Source organism: Sminthopsis crassicaudata, chromosome 1 (genome assembly GCF_048593235.1).
Source record: "Sminthopsis crassicaudata isolate SCR6 chromosome 1, ASM4859323v1, whole genome shotgun sequence".
NCBI lineage: Eukaryota > Metazoa > Chordata > Mammalia > Dasyuromorphia > Dasyuridae > Sminthopsis > Sminthopsis crassicaudata.
Window position 1 is genome coordinate 505,446,186 of NC_133617.1, and position 22,538 is coordinate 505,468,723.

The window sequence follows — 22,538 nt, forward strand, 5'->3', positions numbered from 1 at the left end:
CATATTATTTTCTGAACAGTGAAAGAAAAGTAACATTTAAGGATGACTACAGGGAACCCCATGTCTCAATACTTAATTTGGACTTTTTGTAAGTTTATATTGTGATGCTTTCAATAAGAGCTAGAATAAATATTAAAAATTGTTTAACTCATTTTATACAACAGAAAACTCAAAGAGGTCAGGTGACTTGCCCAATCACCTAGACTCTCTGAAACTTATCTTTCAGATAATTTACAGAATTATCTATAAAATTGTGATATTTTTAAAGATATAGATTTTACTCTAGTATCCCTAATGAGATTCAAAACTGAAGAGACAAAAAGAGAAGTCACAGGAACAGCTAAGAGATCTTTCTAGTTCTTTTCCATTGTCATGATATCTAAAAAAAAAAAAAACAAAAACAAAACAAAAAACACTATTTTCAAAAACTGAGATAAGAATTATAAATTTTAAAATGGTTTCTTCCCTCTGCTTTAACCACTACTTGAATCCTAGCTGGATAAGCACAGATTAAGGAGTTGGTCATAATAACTATTTCTAGAGGTCATTTGGGCCTAAGAATAGTTGTCCTATTGCTTAATGATATCTATCTAGCTATCTACTTTTTTCACACACATACACATACACACACACATATACACAACCCCTCCATGGAATGAAAAAAAAACACCAGAAGCTATCTTTCTCAAACTTATTTCATGATTTTTATGTTTGATTAATAAAAAAATCATCTTAAAAATGTAAGCTTATGTATGTATGTGTGTGTGTGTGTGGATGCGTGGGTATGAGGGAGGATCATGAACAGTGTTGTAGTACATGTCATTTGGGAGTAGATATAGGGAAGAAGAAAACTATAATTAACATAGATTTTCCCAGTGTTTTTTTCTAAAATGTTGAAATTTAGAAGGTACTTAAAACACATTTTATCAAAAACATAGAAACAGCTTAGTTTATTACCTACTTACGAAGAATAATTTAGGAAGCTAGGAAATGATTTGCTTCCTCTTCCTTATCAACTGCACCACAGTTGAGTTCTGCTCAACAATCTGCTCTGCCCTGTTTCCCCTTCTCTTCCAGAGAATCAAAATTCCCATACCTTAATTTGTTAGGAGTAATATTCAAACCTTGTAGTTAAAATGTTTAAAAAATTAACATGACAAGAATGATAAAGAGAAAAAAAGCATACATAATGATTATGTATATTAAGATATAAAAGGAAGAAGACAGCATCAGCTAAAAGGAATAGTTAGATCATTAATTATTACGGAGAGGTTTTAAATGACAACTTATCATAAAACAAAAGATACACATATTCAAGTACTCTTAAACAGTCCCAATGAGATAATACAAATTTGTCTAGCTACTTCTTATAAAAGAAAAAAATTTAACAAAAATTTAAAATTGTTTAAAAAAAAAAGTAAGACTTTAAATAAGTGAAAAAAAAAAAAAAAAAAAAAAAAAAAAAGAAGGGCCTGGAAAAGAGATAATGAACATACCTCCTCCATCACAGAAGAAAGGTACGGAATAGAATATTTTAAACATCAATATGTAAGGTCTATATTGGAATTCTTTGACTATTTTCTTTGTCAAGAGGGAAGATGCAGTCTTGTAAGAATATTCATTTGTATAAAAATACCTTTTGTATGAAGACAAAAAAGTATTAAGAAAATATTTGTTTGAAAATATTTGTTTAAAAATACTTGAACATGGGGCAGCTAGGTGGCCCGCAGTGAATAGAGCACTAGACTTGAAGTCAGGAGGACCTGAGTTCAAATCTAATCTCAGACACTTAACACTTCCTAGCTGTGTGACACTGGGCAAATTACTTAACCCCAAAAGCCTCAGGGGAAAATATTTGAAGCGACATTAATATTTTTTTGTCCTAGACAAATTGTGTGAAACTTGCATTTCCTGCCCAGATTACTATTTAAGTGTCAGACTAATTGCTCATTGAATGCCATAGGCCAGAAATTCACTGAAGTCAGCTGTCAGAGACAATATTTATTTGATCAAAGGGGCAAGAGTGAAAATAATTTTCCCATTTGTTATTGTTTTGTGTTGTGTTTGTATATTAGGGATTCCTGATGAAGGTAGAAGATTCTACAAAATATATTCATCCTTACTAGACAGCTATAATGTGATGGCTACATTCATAAGGAAGGAGAAACTTTACTTATGTGAAGTAATATACTTATATAATAATACAAATAAGTATATATAAGCAATATACTTATATGAAGTATTCCAAATCTTTATTTTTAGCATGAATAAGTTTATTTCACATCCCTTACTTGTGAGTTCCAGCAGGGCTTCTTAATTAAGGTATGCTTTTGGTACCACAAAATAAAAAGGATTATCATAATTGTAAAATGAAAATTTGATATTCTTTATTTTTCCAGTCACATCAATTTCAGTAAACTAAAAGCTGGCTGGTTGTTTAAAAAAAGTCTCATGGGAAAGGGGGAAAATAAATAAAGTTATTAAATAGTTTCTATCATTAATATTAACAAAAAAGAAAACAAATCATACATAATGATCATGATATACAAAACTGAATGAACATTATATTGGACTTACAAATTGGAATTACATTACAAATAGAATCCTGTAAAAGACTGGTATAAACCTGTAAAATCTCCTCAACTTCAAGAAATAATGTTTTCTATGCATTAGCCTTGAAGTTTATCCAACAACATGAAAAAGGATAGATGATATTGATCTACTTTATATTTCTCAAATTTATATTTGTTATATATTTGTTTATATAATATATATTATGTTTACCTCATGCTAACAAAAAGGTATATTATAATCTATTTTCCTAATTTCTTCACCAAATATTAGTGGGTTTTTTTGCATCTCTCATTTTAATTCTTACTTGTTGCACAAATGTAAACTTCTTTTGATGTCATACTTTAAATTCATATATATAGATGCTGGCTGTTCTCTTTTGAATTCTCTTTCCTATTTAAAAATGAATAGGTGGGAACATATGACTTTTAAGGTCCCTTCCAGCTCTAGATATCTATTTCTTATTTTGTTAATTTGGCTGTTTTAGATTTTTATAAATAATCACTAATTTCTTTAAATTGTCAATTTTGTCACCATAAATATAATTTTAAAAGCTTTTGTTTATTTTCTTTTGTTTAATTTTACTAGTGATTTTATTTATTTTGCTACTTTTCCATTTTTATGTTCCTACTTTAAAAAAGATTTTATTTGTTCTTGTTTTGGGATTTTAATTTTAATTTTTCAAATTGGATTCTCGCTTTGTTTATTCTCTTGTTTATGTTTTAACAATGGATGTTTTCAGAGTTATCAATTTCCTACAAGAACTGCTTTAATTGAATACTCAAAATATTTGTATGCCATTTCATTGATGTATTCTATTTGCATAATTATTAAATGAATCTGTGATTTGTTCTTAAAAAAAAGAAAATATTTCATTAATTTAGTGCTGAAAGAGGCCTTGAGATGATCTGGATCAACTCCCTCATGTTATAGAGGAAGAAACAGTGATCAAATGAAGTGGAGTGATTTGCTTAAGGTTCTCCAAGGACAGTGGAGCTTTGACGACAGGTCATTTTGTTTTAAAGAAAATATATACCCTTTTATACTTTCCAGAGGAGGAGAAGTTGCCCTGGGCTATTTTCCTGAATACAAGGCTAGTGAGCTCTCATTGATAGTCTTTCAGAAGGTTGAAAGGCCCAGGCAAATGAAGGTGGTTAGGGAACTGTGACACAGCATTGAGAAAGTATCTATTCTTAGAACAGGTTGTTATAAAATAGGCACAGCAGTCTCACCTTTATCAAAATGAGAGTGAAAATGAAGAAAGTGGAGTTAGGACTGTATTTTTCATTTTTTTTTGTCAAGAGTAATGTCATATTTAAACATAGTTACATTTAATAAACACATTAAACTTATGTTTAAAGTATAGGCATGTTCAATGCCTAAATTTAATCACCAGTGATCACTTAAAAGTGCCAAATGTGATGATTATTTCCAATTATTTTCTTCTTTGTCCTACTTGTTTAATTTTACACTATCGACTGTCTTCCCTTCCTGGATTCTCTTTCCTTTCTGTGTTTTTGTGGCACTACTTTTCCCATCTATGATTTCTCTTTTATGGGTTCATCATCCTTATCATCTTCCCCAACTGAACCACCCAAGGCTCTGTCCTAGAGTCCCTACTTTCCTCTCCTACTTTCACACACTCTTGGTGATATCATTTAATTATTTTTTATGGAGAAGACTCACATATTCAAACACACATTTCCAGTGCCATTCAAGAGCTACAATCCTACATCAACAATTACACATAGCACATTTCAAACTAGAAGTAATGGAGATATCTCATATTAAACTTACCCAAAATAAAGGACATTATGTTTTCCTGCTTATATCAACTGTACTACCACTGTTTTGTCTTCCAAGTTTAGACCATTTCCTTGAACATTTGTAGATATGACTGAGTTTTTTTGATACAGCCAGTTGTGAAGGTTTATGGAAAATTATATCAGAATTTGTTTGCCAAGAGAAGTTCAGCAATGTTGTACATCAATTTCATGGCAATATGCTTCACTGGATTCTGATTAATGGACAAGACTCTTGTGCTTTCCCAGTCACCAATGGAATAAGACAGAGTTGTATGCCTGCTTCGGTGCTTTTAAACATGATTTTTTCAGCCATGTTATCAAACACATTCAATGAAGACTAACACAGAATCTATGGCAGCACACAGATGATAAATTGTTCAACTTTAGAAGAATATAAGACAATACTAAAGAGGAAGGAGCCTTGCTGTTTAATTTTTTGTATGCAGATGACTGTCCATTCAATGCATGCTCCACAGCTGAAATTGAAGAAAGTATGGATTGATTCTCTGCTGCTTGTGCTAATTTTGGCCTAATAGTTAACACCTAGAAAACATGGTACTCTATTAGCTGAATACAACATTATCCATGCATGGAACCATCAGTTCCAAGAAATGGAGAAGTTCTGAATACTGTGGATAAGTTTGCCTACCTTGGTAATAGTAAACTTTACAGAGATGTACATACTTGTAATGAGCTTGACGCATGCAATACCAGAGTTAGCTCGGTGTTTGGAAGACTCTGAAGAAAAGTGTGGGAGAGAAGAAATCATAAAACTGACTAGCAAACTAAAGATCTGTTAATATTTATTCTGTTTATATATGTTTATGTAAAACCTCCCAGTAAGTAGGAATTGTTTCATTCCTTACAATTGTATACCCACATCCTAATATAGTACACACAATAGGCAGTTAATAATTAATTTTTGATTGATGTATTCCTTTATCCTAGCCCTTGTACAAGTCAATAAAAAAGACAGAGTATGACCTGTGTCAATCCTTTGTGACTAATGACAGACTAGCCAACTGGGGAGTCACTATTTCTTCCTGGTAAATAATAAGAGATTGAAAAGCCAATAAAACTATGCGTAAACCTAAGAGAAATGGCTTGTGCCTTGATTGAATCAGAGAAATATACTTTCTATGCCAACTGATGTTTTTCCCTGCCTTAACATTTTTTTATTATTATTTTAGCTTGTTATTGACAAAACATATGCATGGGTAATTTTTCAACATTGACCCTTGCAAATACTTCTGTTTCAACTTTTCCCCTCCTTTCCTCCACCCCTTCCCCTAGATAGCACTGCCTTAACTTTTAACAATATATGAAATAAAATATTTTGCTGACTTGTTTTCTAAATTATGATAAAATGTGTCTTCTTGTCATGACATTTAGTTGATGAATGTTAATTTTTATAACAGTATTGTTATTTTCTTGGTTAAAAAACTATTAATGAACAAAATTTTTCTGCTAGAATAGATTGTAATCTACACTACAACTTATGTTCTTTAAAAAATTGAGGCACTTAGCTATTAATAGATTAGCCCAGGGTCACAGAATGTGACCCAGACGTATTAGAAGAGATCCCACTGACTTTGAAGCCAGCTTTTTATTCAATATTCTATGCTGCCTTTTATGTGATATATTTAAGATTATAATGATAATAATTCTTTATGCATATATCATAAGAAAAATCACCAGTGTACATGAGAGAAATTAGTCTTCTTGATTTCCCTTGTTATATTTTCTTAAACTAAAGTAAGCTAACAGCTCAGAAAGTAGAATTTCCTGATTTGCAAGCATTAGTATAATTAAGATTCCTTGGTTGTCTTTTGACAGTTATGTTGATTATCTTAAAATAATGATTTTTTTTATTATTATCACCATGATTCAATTATCTGGCCATATGAATACCATTTAATTCACTAAGTAGAGTTTGATAGCATTTTTTTTTTTACCAACAACCTAATTTCTCTTTACTTTACAATACACTTGCATTATATCACTCTGACAAACATTTTAAGATTCTATTATTAAATACTTATAGCCTTCTGTATTTGAAAATTTACGTTACTATGAAGACATGTTTCAATCTTAGCATTTTGAGCATTTTCTCATTCCCAAATAACAAAAATGTCTAATGAATTCCCCAAAAGCTTCAGCTGGTTCAGTTTGTATTTATATTATAAATAGGTCAAATGTCCACATGGTGCTAGGATCATATTATCAAACCAATTTTTACTAATGTATCTCATCTGCTATTTAAGTTAAGTTGTCTGGGTCTGAATACCTGGGATAAAAGCTGTAACATTGCATATTAATCCTCCTTTGAGTGGAATGATTCTTATTGATCACTAAAAGAGACAGTAATTTAAAATCCTTTAATATATCCACAAGGACTTCCAAAAGATGGTTGTTTTTCTAATTCATGATTTCCACTTGATAAGCTGGAAGAATTCCAAGTCAATTTATGGCTAAGGAGTTTTGGGGAAAATGATTTATATTATGAATCCAACAGTCAATAAGCTTCTGAAGCAATTCCTTCTGTTCATTTATTAAATAACTTTTTTTTAGGTTATATGTAGAGAGCACAGCTTTAACTACAGAGACCAGATTATATTCCATTCCACCTAGGAAATGTATGCTTAAGATGGGCTGAGCAAATCCTGTGCAAAGTAAATATTCTTATGGTATAAGCACTGGGTTCTAATTCTATTCCAGCTGAAATTTACAATGGAGGGGGGTCTGTTGCTCATACAAAACTGATTGAAATTTTCCAGATTATATGGCAAGAGGAAGTTGTGCCCCAGGAATTCAAGGATGCCTCTATTGTCCATTTTTAGAAAGGTAAAGGAAATAGATTGAACTGTGACAGTCACAGGGGGAGGAGGGGAGTCTTTCTTTTAGTCATTGTGGGGATGATTCTTGCCAGAATCCTCCTTAATAAGCTGACACTATTCTAGAAAAAGTTCATCTACCTGAGAGCCAGTATGACTTTAGACCAAGGAATAGTGAATACGGTGTTGACTGCCCAGCAACTACAGGGAAAATCCGAGAGCAGAACAGAGGTCTATATATGATCCCATGGGCTATGTCCCATAGTCAACCAACATTTGTTCCTATTATGGAAGAGCTATTCTAATGATTCACTATGAATTGCAACTTCCTGTGCTGACTATTTCTTTTGTTAGGCTAAACTATGACTGGGAAATTTCACAATACTATTTGCTGACTGTATGAGTCTTTTCTACCTGACAGCCCTAGGCAAAAAGAATAGTCAATTTAGTAATGGGCTTAATGCAATTTATACATATGGCCATTGTGGTTTAAAGATTAGGTTTAGAGACTAGGGAAGTATTCTAGCTAAATGGTGAACAGGATTGAGATTTTTTATATTTACATTAGAAGAACATATCCCCACCTTAATAGTTTTTATGGGAAAGATGGCCAACAAAAATGGAGGCAAAAATATGTCCTCAGAACTCACAAGCATTTTTAAGCATAGAGAAAGAAATGATATGACATATTATAACAGGGATTTATTTAATGACATCCCTATAGATATGTGAGAAATTATATTGTTTTTGTTATTGTGAATTATATTATTTTTATTATTTATTTATTATTATAAATTCTAGTTCATTCACGCCAGCAACAGTACCATGGAAAGTCAAAACAGAGAAGTTGAAACTATTTCTTAAAATGACAAATAATGATGACAAATAATGGTACATTACATATTAGACTCAGTTCTTCATAGCTTTCATTGGTAGTTCAACATTTTTTTTCACTTTAATTTTTTTCCCCTGATAATAGTTTCTATTCTAATTTTACTTTTGACTCAGTACATAGACACATGAAGTTTGAAGAGAGCTTGAGAAATTATTTAGTCCATCATTCCCAAAATGTCATGAGATCATAGACTTAGAATTGGAAACAGCCTTAAAGATCAGCTAGCCCACCTTTCATTTTATAGATGACAAAAGTGACACATAAAAATGTAATGATATTAGCCAAAGATCACACACACACAGGGTCCTGTCCAAAAAAGTAATAGAAAAATACCTCTTTTTCATTTTTTTTTGTATCATCTAGCTATAAAACCCTTTACAGCTATTTTTAAATAGTTGGTTTTTTTTTTTTTTTGTTTGTTTTTTTTTTTTACCAGATATATGCATGGGTAATTTTACAACATTGACAATTGCCAAACTTTTTGTTCCAATTTTCACCCTCTTCCCACCCCCCCCAAGATGGCAGGTTTACATATGTTAAAGTATAAATTAAATACAATATATGTATACATGTCCAAACAGTTGTTTTGCTATACAAAAAGATTCAGACTTTGAAATAGTGTACAATAAGCCTGTGAAGGAAATCCAAAATGCAGGCAGACAAAAATAAAGAGATTGGGAATTCTATGTAGTCGTTCATAGTCATCTCCCAGAGTTATTTTGCTGGGTGTATCTGGTTCAGTTCATTATTCCTTTATTGGAACTTATATGGTTTATCTCATTGTTGAAAATGGCCACATCCATCAGAATTGATCATCATATAGTATTGTTGTTGGAATATACAGCGATCTCCTAGTCCTACTCATTTCACTCAGCATCAGTTCATGTAAGTCTCTCCAGGCCTTTTTGAAATCTACCTGTTGGTTATTTCTTACAGAACAATAATATTCCATAATATTCATATACCACAATTTATTCAGCCATTCTCCAATTGATGGGCATCCACATAGTTTCCAGTTTCTGGCCAGTACAAAGAGGGCTGCCACAAACATTCTTGCACATACAGGTACCTTTCCCTTCTTTAAGTTCTTTTTCATTCTTAAAAATAGTTGCTACATGCTCTTTTCACCTTCTTTTTTTCCCATTCAAATCCACAATCATGTTTAATTTTTTTAATCTCACACTTGATTTGAGGACTCTTAGAATAAATGAGTTTATTATTGAAGACTTAACTAACATTGGAACATAGAAGAGGACATTCCTCAACCCATGTTAGACTTTTTTCATGTGCCTCTTATTAAAACGCATACTTTTGATTTATAACAACTTTAGGCCCTTTTTATCTCAACAACAACAACAACAAAAATCTGTCTTAACCTATTCTTTCTACATAGATAATCTTTTTTTGGGGGGGGTATTTCCTTAGCTTCTAATTCTAGTAGGTAACCTCTCCTTTTCTGAAATACTCTGATCAGAAGATCAGAAGGATCATTGATTTACAGTTAGAAATTACCTTAAATTTCATCAAATCCTAGTGTCTCATAATATAGTAAGGAAACTGAGATCCAAAGAGATATAATGCTTTGTCCAGAGTCACATACAGATTAAGAATTTGAGAGAAGAATGAAACTAACATTTTACTGACTCCATGTCAAGAGTTTATCTCTAACACAACAAACTTTTCTCTAAGTCTGATATCTATCAAGTTAGGGTGATAACTGCCTTCCCCTTTCCCATATAATATAAGAATTTATTTTCTATATGCCTAAAGAGCTAAGACCAAATTTATTCTCCATTTGACATAGCAGGGTCATGTTCATGTATAGCCTTAAAAAAAATCCATGAAAAAATACCATTTTCTCTATATTACATCCTTGGCATCACAATGATATAGACATATATAGATATACACATACATATGTATATAAGTATACATATGCATATATATATATATATATGTGTGTGTGTGTGTGTGTGTGTGTGTGTGTGTGTGTGTGTGTGTGTGTGATTCTGAGGTAAGAATAACCCATCTACTTTGGTTGGAATTTATTAAAAAAGCAGCTGTAAATTCTTTATTTCCTTCAGCCTATCTGTCTCAGAAAAGCAGGATTATTGAGAAAATCCCATTGCTTTCCAAGTTTCTCGCATTTCTTGGTCCATAAATTAATCCAAGTCATATTGTGGTTTCTATGATAGTTGCTAATATAGTTGGATCAGGATTCCTAATTGTAATACAATGTCTATCAAGCTGGAAAACTGCCATTTAAGAGCCATTCACTAACATTACAGTTAGTAATATCACAAGTACTTCAAAACAGTTTTGTTTATTAATTCAATGCTCTTTTCACAATATAAATTACTAACCCTATGGAAGCAAGGAAGATTAGAGTAACACAGAAGTCATCAACATGACTTTCTGAAGAACATGCCAAACATTTCCTATCTTCTGCTTATTTGGGCGTTGAATGTTCCCTTGTTCAGAGGCCAAGTAAAGACCGGATTTTCAAAAGAATCTTTGAAGAATGTTTTTCCCAAAATATATTTTATGACTGAGAATTTTACTTACATTCTTCTCTCTAAACTCCCAATGTGAGGCAGTGCCTAGAATGCAGGTAAGTAGTGTGAAGGTTAGGTGGAAGCTTACCTTTTTTTTCCCCCCTCCATTTGGCTTCACAGCAGTATGATGTGAACCACAAGAAATAAAATTGTTGCCTGAAGATAAAGTTCCTCAGAAACACATAGACAAGCAAAGAAAACATATGGCAAAATTGGTGTATGTTTTGAAGTACCATTCAAAATCAGTTTCTTAATTACTGTACACTTTAGCTGTGCCTACAGCAAACTAAAACATCCAGTAAATTTAATTTAAAAATCTACCTCTTTAGTATTATTTAACAAAAAAAAAGCTGTTAAATTACTTTTGTTTTGACATTATTTAGGAGCAGAAAAATGGATATTCTTAGTGAAAGACCACTATGTTAGGTTAATTCAGTGATATATATTTGTTAAGTCTATTATACTACTCCCTACAATGAATGAATAAATACATTTATTAAATGGTTATTATCTGCAAAAGACTGTTTCAAGTGTAGGAAATAAAAATAGAAAAGTAAGACTGTCTTTTCCCACAAGGTGCTCACAAATGGGGGATACAACACATATGGAAGAGTTCAGTTGTGAGTTTTAAAAATTCCATGGTCCTTAGGATTTAGTGGCAAAGCAAATGTTAAGGTTTTTTATTTCTTTGAAGTCATAACCCTTCATAAAATCTTACCAACTTCTGAGGTTGATCAATTTGTCAGTGGTAGGCACGTTAGTAGCACTATTTTTTTAAGTCATAAATACCTGTGGCTATAGCACCTATAGGAGCATTTGCAAACCTGTATCTCCCCAAGTTACTTTCCAGGTGATGGCAAAAATTAATAGACAAAAAGATTTCTGTTCCTAGCAGTGTTGAGCTATGTCTATTGGGATCTGAAGGAAAATTATAGTCACAGTAGTAGTGATAGATTTACTTGCCTGGAACATGTAACTTCTTTTCTTTCCTTAAGGGAATATCACTATTTCAGGAAGAATGACTTGCATATTTTGTGAATTTGTGAGTGCTTATGGTTGTTGATAGCTGTAAGAGATGATTGACCTATTCTAGGAGTTACTTCCTTGGAAGATGTCATTAAAGAATGGGATGGAAGTAGGGCCTACTCTGATTCTTCATCATGGTAAGGAGAAAATCTAGAATTTTCAAAAGCTATTCCAGTGAAACTCAAATTTTCTCAAATTCTACCATGTTGAAAAGGCATCAAGTGATCTCAATGACAGTTATTTCAGCTTATGACTAATAATTTGGTCATTATATAATTAATACTTAGGACAACAAAGAAAAGTACATGAAGCTCCTTAGTTCTGTGTTTTCTGCTTTGCTTTTGTAGTGATGGTTAGATAGTAATAAAAAAAAAGCAAAGAAAAAAATTGGTTGTAAGGATCTGTTTTAAAATGTAATTATCATTGATTTACCTGATGGTTCTTTGTATGAATCTTGTGCTGAGATTAATAAGGCAATAAAATATTTGAGGAACTCAATGAGATCAATAATGATATTTTCACTATTAAGTAAATAAAAAATAATGAATTTGTATATACATGTAAGAATGGATTATGGTGGCTTCTGCTTTAGAGAAAAATAGTTTGTTTCAACTACTTTAATACATATTAATATAGGAATTCTCTACATATCATACCCAACAAATGATTTGGTAACCTTTGATTGCGTATCATTAATGAAAAAATAGTACCTGTTGAAGTAGCCCTTTAAAATTTTGGATAATTCTTTTATTTAAAATTTAATACCTAGAACATCTACCTACTATTTGTCAATCTGCCTCTTGAAACCAATAAGAACAAGAATAATGCTTATTGCATAGGACAGCCCTCCAAATACATGAAGACATCTAATGTGGCTCCACTAAATCTTTTATCCAGACTAAATATCATTTAGTTCCTTCTACCAACATTCAGATGGGATGAACTTAAAGTCTTTCATCTTTCTATTTGTCTCCCACTGGATGTTTTCTATATTATTATTGTCTTTCCTAAAATGTAGTACGCAGAATTAAATGCAATACCAGAGATAAGAACCAACTAGGACAAAGGCTTTTTTTGTATAAATACAGTTGAAATTTGTGTTAATTTTCTTGGTGGTCATATAAGAATGTTAACTTATATTGATGTTGTGGGACATTAAGTGGCTCAAATATTTGGTTTGTTTATTTTCGGATTAACTCTCTAGATACACATCATCTATCTTACATTTGAATGCTGATTCTTAGAATAACGTTATAACACTTTACAGTAAACAATATTGAATTATATTTTAGAGCCAACAAAATTTTCATACTTATTTATCTCTTTTGAATTTTCATTCTCATCTAGTATTTTAATATCTTACACAAGTCATTTGTTCAGGTCTGAGCCAATGTCTTACAGTATATTGTGCTTTAAGCCATCTCTTTGATCTATATTTATTTATTTATTTATTTTTATAATTATAACTTTTTTTTTGACAGTACATAAGCATAGGTAATTTTTTTTTACGACATTATCCCTTGTACTCCCTTCTTTTCCAAATTTTTCCCCTCCTTCCCTCCACCCCCTCCCCTAGATGGCAGGCATTCCCATACATATTAAATATCTTATAGTATATCCTAGGTACAATATATATGTGCAGAACTGAATTTTGTTGTTGTTGCTGCTGCAAAGGAAGAATTGTATTGGGAAGGTAAAAATGATCTGGGAAGAAAAACAAAAAACAAACAAACAAACAAAATGCTCACAGTTTACACTCATTTCCCAGTGTTCCTTTTCTGGATGTATCTGATTCTGTCCATCACTGATCAATTGGAATTGGATTAGCTCTTTTCTATGTTGAAGATATCCACTTCTATCAGAATACTTCCTCATACAGTATCATTGTTGAAATGTATAATGATCTCCTGGTTCTGCTCATTTCACTCAGCATCAGTTGATATAAGTCTCTCCAAGCCTCTCTGTATTTCTCCTGTTGGTTGTTTCTTACAGAACAATAATATTCCTTAACATTTATATATCACAATTTAACCAACCATTCTCCAATTGATGGACATCCATTCATTTTCCAATTTATAGCCACTACAAATAGGGCTGCCACAAACATTTTGGCACATCCAGGTCCCTTTCCCTTCTTAGGGTCAAAGGGTATGCACATTTTGATAAATTTTTGGGAATAATTCCAGATTGCTCTCCAGAATGGTTGGATTCTTTCACAGCTCCACCAACAATGCATCAGTGTCCCAGTTTTCCCACAGCCCTTCCAACATTCATCATTATTTGTTCCTGTCATCTTAGCCAATCTGACAGGTGTGTAGTGATATTTCAGAGTTGTCTTAATTTGCATTTCTCTGATCAATAGTGATTTGGAAAACTCTTTCATAGGAGTGGAAATAGTTTTAATTTCTTCATCTGAAAATTGTCTGTTCATATCCTTTGACCATTTATCAATTGGAGAATGGCTTGATTTCTTATAAATTAAAGTCAATTCTCTGTATATTTTGGAGATGAGGCCTTTATAAGAACCTTTACCTATAAAAATGTTTTCCCAATTTGTTATTTCCCTTTGTTTGTGCAGAAACTTTTTAATTTGGTGTAATCAAAATTTTCTATTTTGTGATCAATAATGATCTCTAATTCTCCTTTGGACACAAATTCCTTCCTCCTCAATAAGTCTGAGAGGTAAACTATCCTATGTTCTTCTAATTTATTTAATATTTCATTCTTTATGCCTAAATCTTGGACCCATTTTGATCTTATCTTAGTATGTGGTGTTAAATGTGGGTCCATGCCTAGTTTATTCCATACTAATTTCTAGTTTTCCCAGCAGTTTTTGTCAAATAATGAATTCTTATCCCAAAAATTGGGATCTTTGGGTTTGTCAAACACTAGATTGCTATTTTTATTCACTATCTTGCCCTGTGAACCTAACCTATTCCACTGATCAACTAGTCTATTTCTTAACCAATACCAAATGGTTTTGGTGACTGTTGCTTTATAATATAGTTCTAGATCAGGTACAGCTAGACCACCTTCATTTAATTATTTTTTTTTTCATTACTTCCCTTGAAATTCTCGACCCTTTGTTGTTCCATATGAATTGTGTTGTTATTTTTTCTAGGTCATTAAAATAGTTTCTTGGGAGTCTGATTGGTATAGCACTAAATAGATTAGTTTAGGGAGTATTGTCATCTTAATTATATTCACTCGGCCTATGCAAGAGCACTGAATGTCTTTCCAATTATTTAAATCTGACTTTATTTTTGTGGCAAGTGTTTCATAATTTTTCTCATATAATTCCTGACTTTCCTTTGGTAGATATATTCCCAAATATTTTATGCTATTGACAGTTATTTTGAATGGAATTTCTCTTTGTATCTCTTGCTCTTGGATTGTGTTGGTAATGTATAAAAATGCTGAGAATTTATGTGGATTTATTTTGTATCCTGCAACTTTGCTAAAGTTCTGAATTATTTCTAATAGCTTTTTAGCAGAGTCTTTGGGGTTCTCTAAGTATACCATGATGTCATCTGCAAAGAGTGATAGTTTGATTTCCTCATTTCCTACTCTAATTCCTTGAATCTCTTTCTCGGTTCTTATTGTTGAGGCTAGCGTTTCTAGTACTATATTGAATAGTAATGGTGAGAGTGGCAACCTTGTTTCACTCCTGATCTTACAGGGAAAGGTTCCAGTTTATCGTCATTACATATGATGCTTGCTGACGCTTTTAAATATATGCTCATTATTATTTTAAGGAATACTCCATTTATTCCTATACTCTCAAGTGTTTTTAGTAGGAATGGATGTTGGATTTTATCAAATGCTTTTTCTGCATCTATTGAGATGATCATATGGTTTTTATTATTTTGATTATTAATATGGTCAATTATACTAATAGTTTTCCTAATATTAAACCAGCCCTGCATTCCTGGTATAAATCCTACTTGATCATAGTGTATTATCCTTGGTATGATTTTCTGAAGTCTTTTTGCTAATATCTCATTTAAGATTTTAGCATCAATATTCATTAAGGGGATTGGTCTATAGTTTTCTTTTTCAGTTTTCAATCTACCTGGTTTAGGTGTCAGTACCATGTCTGTGTCATAAAAGGAATTTGGTACGACTCCTTCAATTCCTATTTTTTCAAATAGTTTATATAGCATTGAAGTTAGTTGTTCTTTAAATGTTTGGTAGAATTCACATGTGAATCCATCTGGTCCAGGGGATTTTTTCTTAGGGATTTCGTTAATAGCTTGTTCTATTTCTTTTTCTGAGATGGGACTATTTCGACTACTTACTTCTTCTTCTGTTAATCTGGGCAAGCTATATTTTTGAAGGTATTCTTCCATTTCATTTAAGTTATCGAATTTATTGGCATAAAGTTGAACAAAGTAGTTCCTAACTATTGTTCTAATTTCCTCTTCATTAGTGGTGAGTTCTCCCTTTTCATTTTCAAGACTAACAATTTGCTTTTTCTCTTTCTTTTTTCAATCAGATTTACTAAGGGTTTATCTATTTTGTTGTTTTTTTCATAGAACCAACTCTTAGTTTTATTAATTAATTCAATAGTTTTTTTAACTTTCAATTTTATTGATTTCACCTTTTATTTTTAGAATTTCAAGTTTCATGTTTGACTGGGAGTTTTTAATTTGTTCCTTTTCTAGCAATTTTAGTTGTAAGCCTAATTCGTTGACCCTCTCTCTATTTTATGGAAGTAGGAGTCTAGAGATATAAAACTTCCCTTTTTACTGCTTTGGCTTTATCCCACACATTTTGGTATGATGTCTCATTATTGTCATTTTCTTGGGTGAAGTTATTAACTATGTCTATGATTTGCTATTTTATACAATCATTCTTTAGTATAAGATTATTTAGTTTCCAATTATTTTTTGGTCTATTTTCCCCTGGCTTTTTATTAAATGTAATTTTAATTGCATTGTGGTCTGAAAAAGATGCATTTACTATTTCTGCCTTACTGCATTTGATTTTGAGGGTTTTTTGCCCTAGTATATGATCACTTTTTGTATAGGTTCCATGAACTGCTGAGAAGAAATTATACTCCTTTCTGTCTCCATTTAGCTTTTGCCAAAGATCTATCATACCAAACTTTCTATTATTCTATTTACCTCTTTGACTTCTTTCTTATTTATTTTGTGGTTTGATTTATCTAATTCTGAGAGTGCAAGATTGAGATCTCCCACTATTATAGTTTTGTTGTCTATTTCTTCTTGCAGCTCTCTTAATTTCTCTTTTAAGAATTTAGATGTTGCACCACTTGGTGTGTATATGTTTGAAATTGATACTGCTTCATTATCTATCTCCTTTAGCAGAATATAATGCCCTTCCTTATCTATTTTAATTAGATCAATTTTTGTTTTTACTTGATCTGAGATGAGGATGGCTATCCCTGCTTTTTTGGCTTTACGTGAAGCTCCACCCTTTTATTTTTTGTTTGAATGTATCACCCTGTTTCAGGTGTATTTCCTGTAAACAACATATAGTAGGATTCTGACTTTTAATCCAGTCTGCTAACTGCTTCCTCTTTATGAGTGAGTTTACCCCTTTCACATTTATGGTTAGAATGACTAATTCTATATTGCTTGCCATCCTGTTAACCCCTGCTTATGCTTTTCTCCTTTCCTTCCCTCTTACCCCCTTACCCAGTATTAAATTTGTGAACACCACTTGCTTTTCACAGTCCTCCCTTTTTAGTATTCCTCCCCCACCTTAAAGTTCCTCCCCTTATTTTACCCCTTTTTCTCACAATTTCTATATTCCCTTCCCCTTAGCTTACTCCTTCCCTTTCACTTTTCAATGAAGTGGAAGAAGTTTCACCATAAATCAAATATGTCTATTGATACAGACTATGATCATCTCCCTCCTTTCTTTCTCTCAGATATAATAGGTTACCTTTGCCTCTTCATGAGATGTAGTACCACCACTTTACCCTTTTTTATGATATAATTTCCTTTCCCCTTCTGGTTTCTAGGACAAATTATACATGTGTTGTTAGGATTACTCAGGTTGTCTGGACAGTGACAAGGTGAGAATTCAGGTTGGACAATTACAAGGTGAGAACTCAGGTTGACTTGATAGAGGGGGCAAGCTCATTGGCTGGGGTGGTTCTTCCCAGAAGCCCTTGCATTATCCCACGCCCATTCTCTGGGAGGATAAAAGAGATAGCACTGGACCCAGAGAGCAGATCGGCCTGGAGAAGGATAAGAGCTGGAGGAGATTCAGAGCCAGGATTCAAGAAGAGGGTCTCTGCATTACATCAGGCCTGACGGGGCTCTCTGCAGGAAGGGAAGTCACTTCTCTGGACAAGAGTTAACAGCAACTGCCTGGAGACAACGGTTCACTACAGGAAGAAGAATCTGTCTGAGAGATTTGAGTAGACACAGCAGATCTTTTCCCAGAGAGCGATCCGGCAGCTTCTGGAGACGACAGCACGTTACAATGTGTTTTTTACATATCTCTGTGGCAGAAATATAGTTCTCAAGATTTCTTTTTACCTTTTTAGAAATCTCTTGAGTTCTGTATTTGAAGATCAAACTTTTTTATGTTGATCTGGTTTTTTCATCAAGAATAGATGGAATTGGGGAAGTGGCGGCAGTGGCAGGTTCTGGTGCGGCCCGACTTCTGGGCATCTCCTGGAGTGTAGAGATCGGCACGGGGACCTGTTTCGAGACCCTCACACAGATATTTCAGAATGCCAGGACTAAGTTCTAGATTCTACCAGCACAAATTTCCTGAAGTAGAAGATGTGGTAATGGTTAATGTGCGGTCCATTGCTGAAATGGGAGCTTATGTCAGCCTATTGGAATACAACAATATTGAGGGCATGATTCTTCTTAGTGAGCTTTCTAGAAGACGTATCCACTCCATTAATAAACTCATCAGAATTGGCAGAAATGAATGTGTGGTTGTTATTAGAGTAGACAAAGAAAAAGTGTGTATCGATTTGTCAAAAAGAAGAGTTTCTCCAGAAGAAGCAATCAAATGTGAAGACAAATTCACCAAATCTAAAACTGTTTATAGCATCCTTCGCCATGTGGCTGAGGTATTAGAGTACAATAAGGATGAGCAGCTGGAGAGCCTATTCCAGAGAACTTCCTGGGTCTTTGATGACAAGTACAAGAGACCAGGATATGGTGCCTATGATGCATTTAAGCATGCAGTCTCAGACCCTACAATCCTGGATGGACTGGATTTGAATGAAGATGAAAGATGAGTACTGATTGATAACATAAATAGGCACTTGACACCACAAGCTGTCAAAATTCGAGCCGATATTGAAGTAGCTTGTTATGGTTATGAAGATATTGATGCTGTAAAAGAAGCTCTGAGAGCAGGTTTGAATTGTTCCACAGAAAACATGCCTATCAAGATTAATCTGATAGTACCTCCTCGGTATGTGATGACCACTACAACCCTCGAGAGAACAGAGGGCCTTTCTGTTCTCAATCAGGCTATGGCTGTCATCAAAGAAAAGATTGAGGAGAAGAGGGGTGTCTTCAATGTTCAAATGGAGCCCAAAGTGGTCACAGACACAGATGAAACTGAGTTTGCAAGACAACTGGAGAGGCTTGAAAGGGAAAATGCTGAGGTGGATGGAGATGATGATGCTGAAGAAATAGAAGCCAAAGCTGAAGATTAACTTTTTGGGATAAGGTGTCCTACTGGAGGAACACAGACCAGCCCTTCCTGGCCTTAGACACCCTAGACTTCAGAGTTTTCCAGTATTGAAAACTTCAAAGCTGAATATTTTGTATTTCAAAGTATTTAAATGTTTCAACAGACCAGCATGTGAAATGCCCTCCCAAATGCTGGCTACTTTCACACATTGAGCTCTTTTGAAGGGAGTGGCCTAATTTCACTAGAGACTAATATTGAGAATATGAAATGATGTTAGGATTACTAAGTGAGAACTCGGGTTGTCTGGATAGTGACAAGGTGAGAATTCAGGTTGGACAATTACAAGGTGAGAACTCAGGTTGACTTGATGGAAGGAGCAGGCTCATTGGCTGAGGTGGTTCTTCCCAGAAGCCCTTGCATTATCCCACGCCCATTCTCTGGGAGAATAAAAGAGAGGACTCCCAGAGATAAAAAAAGACTCTGAATTGCATCAGGCTTGACGGGGCTCTCTGCAGGAAGGGAAGTCACTTCTCTGGACAAGAGTTAACAGCAACTGCCTGGAGACAACGGTTCGTTACAGGAAGAAGAATCTGTCGGAGAGATTTGAGTAGAAGACACAGCAGATCTCTTCCCAGAGAGTGATCCGGCAGCTTCTAGAGACAACAGCTCGTTACAAGGGAGCCCGATTATTCTCAAATTGTCTCTCCTGGATCTGTTTTCTAGGTCTGTTGTCTTTCTAATAAGGTACTTGACATTCTTTCCAATTGTTTCATTTTTCTGGTTTTGCTTAACTACTTCTTGGTTTCTCCTTGAGTCATTCATTTCTACTTGTTTGAGTCTAATTTTCAATGATGTATTTTTTTCACTCACTTTTTAAATATCTTTTTGTAATTGTCCAATTGAGTTTTTAAGTGAGTTTTTTTCTTCTATCGATTTTTTTTCCATTTCATCCATTTTATTTTTTAGAGAGCTGTTTTCTTTTTCCAGCTCACTAATCCTGTTTTCCTTGGAGTTGTTTACCTTTCCTAATTTACTAATTTTATTTCTCAATGATTTGATCTCTTTATCCACTCTGGATAACTTTTCCAGCCTCTCTTGCTAAGCTTCCCTTTCCTTTTCCCATTTCTCTTCTAGCTCTCTGTGAGAGCCTTTTTGATTTTCTCTATGAGAATCTTACATATTGAGGAGCAGCTCATATCCCCCTTAGGGGATTTCTCTGGGGACAATCTGTTTTTAGTGTTCTCAGTATTTGAAGTTTGCTCCCTCTCCATACAGAAGCTGTCAATGGTTAGAGCCCTTTTAAATTTTTTGTTCATTTTGTCAGAGCGGGAATTGAAGAAAACAAATTGACAAGAGAAACAATTGGTCTGTTTCTGGGGGGGGGACTGGATGGTGTTACTGGGCTTCCTCTACAGATTGAGGGAGACAGAGGTGAGGTACTAACAGGACAGTGATGGCTGTGCTGCATCTGTGCTCTGAGAATGTGCTGAGTCACTCTGGATGGGGGCAGGGTTGGCCAGGTTCTGAGAGAGCTGGCTTTCCGGGGTTTTATTGTTCACCTCCGGTGTTTACACCCTCTCCTCTGCTCCTGGCTTGCTGCCAAGATGGAGTATCCACACTGGGTAAAAGTCTTTTCACAGAAAAGGAAGCGATTGTACCTCTCCTCCCTCTTGTCTGGATTGTGTGAGCTGCCTGTCTTGTCCTGGCTGCCTGCCCTCACTCAGTCTGCACCCAGTATGTTCAACCCTCCCCTGAGCAAACACAGACCTTCTCCGGCGAATTTCAAGCATGGCTTCTGTTGTTGATTATATGTGGTTTTCTTTTCCGGTCAAGCATTAATTCTGAGGCTTGGCATGAAGTATGTCCTGAGAGAAAACATGGAGCTCAAGCAGATGTCTGCCTCCATGCTACCATCTTGTCTGGAAGTCCCCTCTTTTTATCTTTTAAACAATATATTAGTTTCCCCAATTACAGATGGAGATGATTTTAGCATTAATTTTTCAAGGTTTTAAGTTGTGTTATCATGTAAACCATATTCCTATGTGATTCTTAGTTGTGAAAGAAGAAACTGGCTAAAAGGAACTAAAACATATGTAAATTAATAAAGTATGCTTTGATCTGCAATCAGTGCATCTGTTTATCTGAATGTGGAAAGCATTTCTCTTCAGGAGTTCTTTGTACTTGTCTCAATTCACTGCATTGCTAAGAGTTGAATCATTCAAATTTAATCATCACAAATTGTTTCTGATACTGTGTACAATGTTTTCCTCATTCTGCTCATTTTACTATGTGTCATTTCATAAAAGATTCTACAATCTATTTTTCCTTGAAATCTGGTTATCATACCTTATTGAATAATAATATTCCATTAGATTCATATGCCACTGCTTGTTCATTCATTCCTCAGTTGATTAATTTCTAATATTTTGTCACTATGAAAAGGGCTATTATGAATAGTTTTTGCAATATAGGTCCTTTATCCATTTTTAAATGATCTCTTTGAGATACAGATTTAGTAGTGGCATTTCTGGATAAACACATATGCACAATTTGGTTGACCTTTGGTCATAGTTCCAAATTGCTCTCCAGAATAGTTCCATCGATTCACAACCCCAGCAATAGTTCATTAGTGTCCCAATTTTCCTATATCCTTGCCAACATTTACCTTTTCATTTTCTGTCATGTTATTCAATTTGATAGGTGTAAGATGGTATCTCAGAATAGTTTTAATTTCATTTCTTTTTCCAAACAGAATTTAATTAAAGCACTTTTTCAAATGCTTACAGACAACTTTGGTTTTGTTTGTAAAAAAATTATTTGAAATAATAATTTTATCCATTTTAAAATTTATAATCCTCGCTATCTCTTGCCATTATTTACCTATAACTCACTTAACTTATCCTTTAAGAATTTAGATACAATACCACTTTGTGAATATATATTTAGTATTGATATTACTTCGTTAGGAGGATTTCAGAAAGACATGGAGAGATTTCCATGAGCTGATTCTAAGTGAAGTGAGTAGAACCAAGAAAAACATTGTACACAACAACCGCAAGATTATGTGATGATCAATTCTAATGGATATGGCAGTTTTCAACAATGAAGTTATTCAAGCAAATTACAATAGATTTGTGACAGAGAGAATCATCTATATCCAGAAAGAGGACTATAGAGTCTAAATGTGGATCATAACACAGTATTTTCACCTTTTGGT

The 22,538-nt window shown here is 33.6% G+C and overlaps 1 pseudogene; it reads left to right on the plus strand.

Moving 5' to 3' along the window:
• The first annotated feature begins 18,391 nt into the window (after window positions 1-18,391).
• Window positions 18,392-19,545, plus strand: LOC141555102 (eukaryotic translation initiation factor 2 subunit 1-like; annotated as a pseudogene).
• Window positions 19,546-22,538: the final 2,993 nt, after the last annotated feature.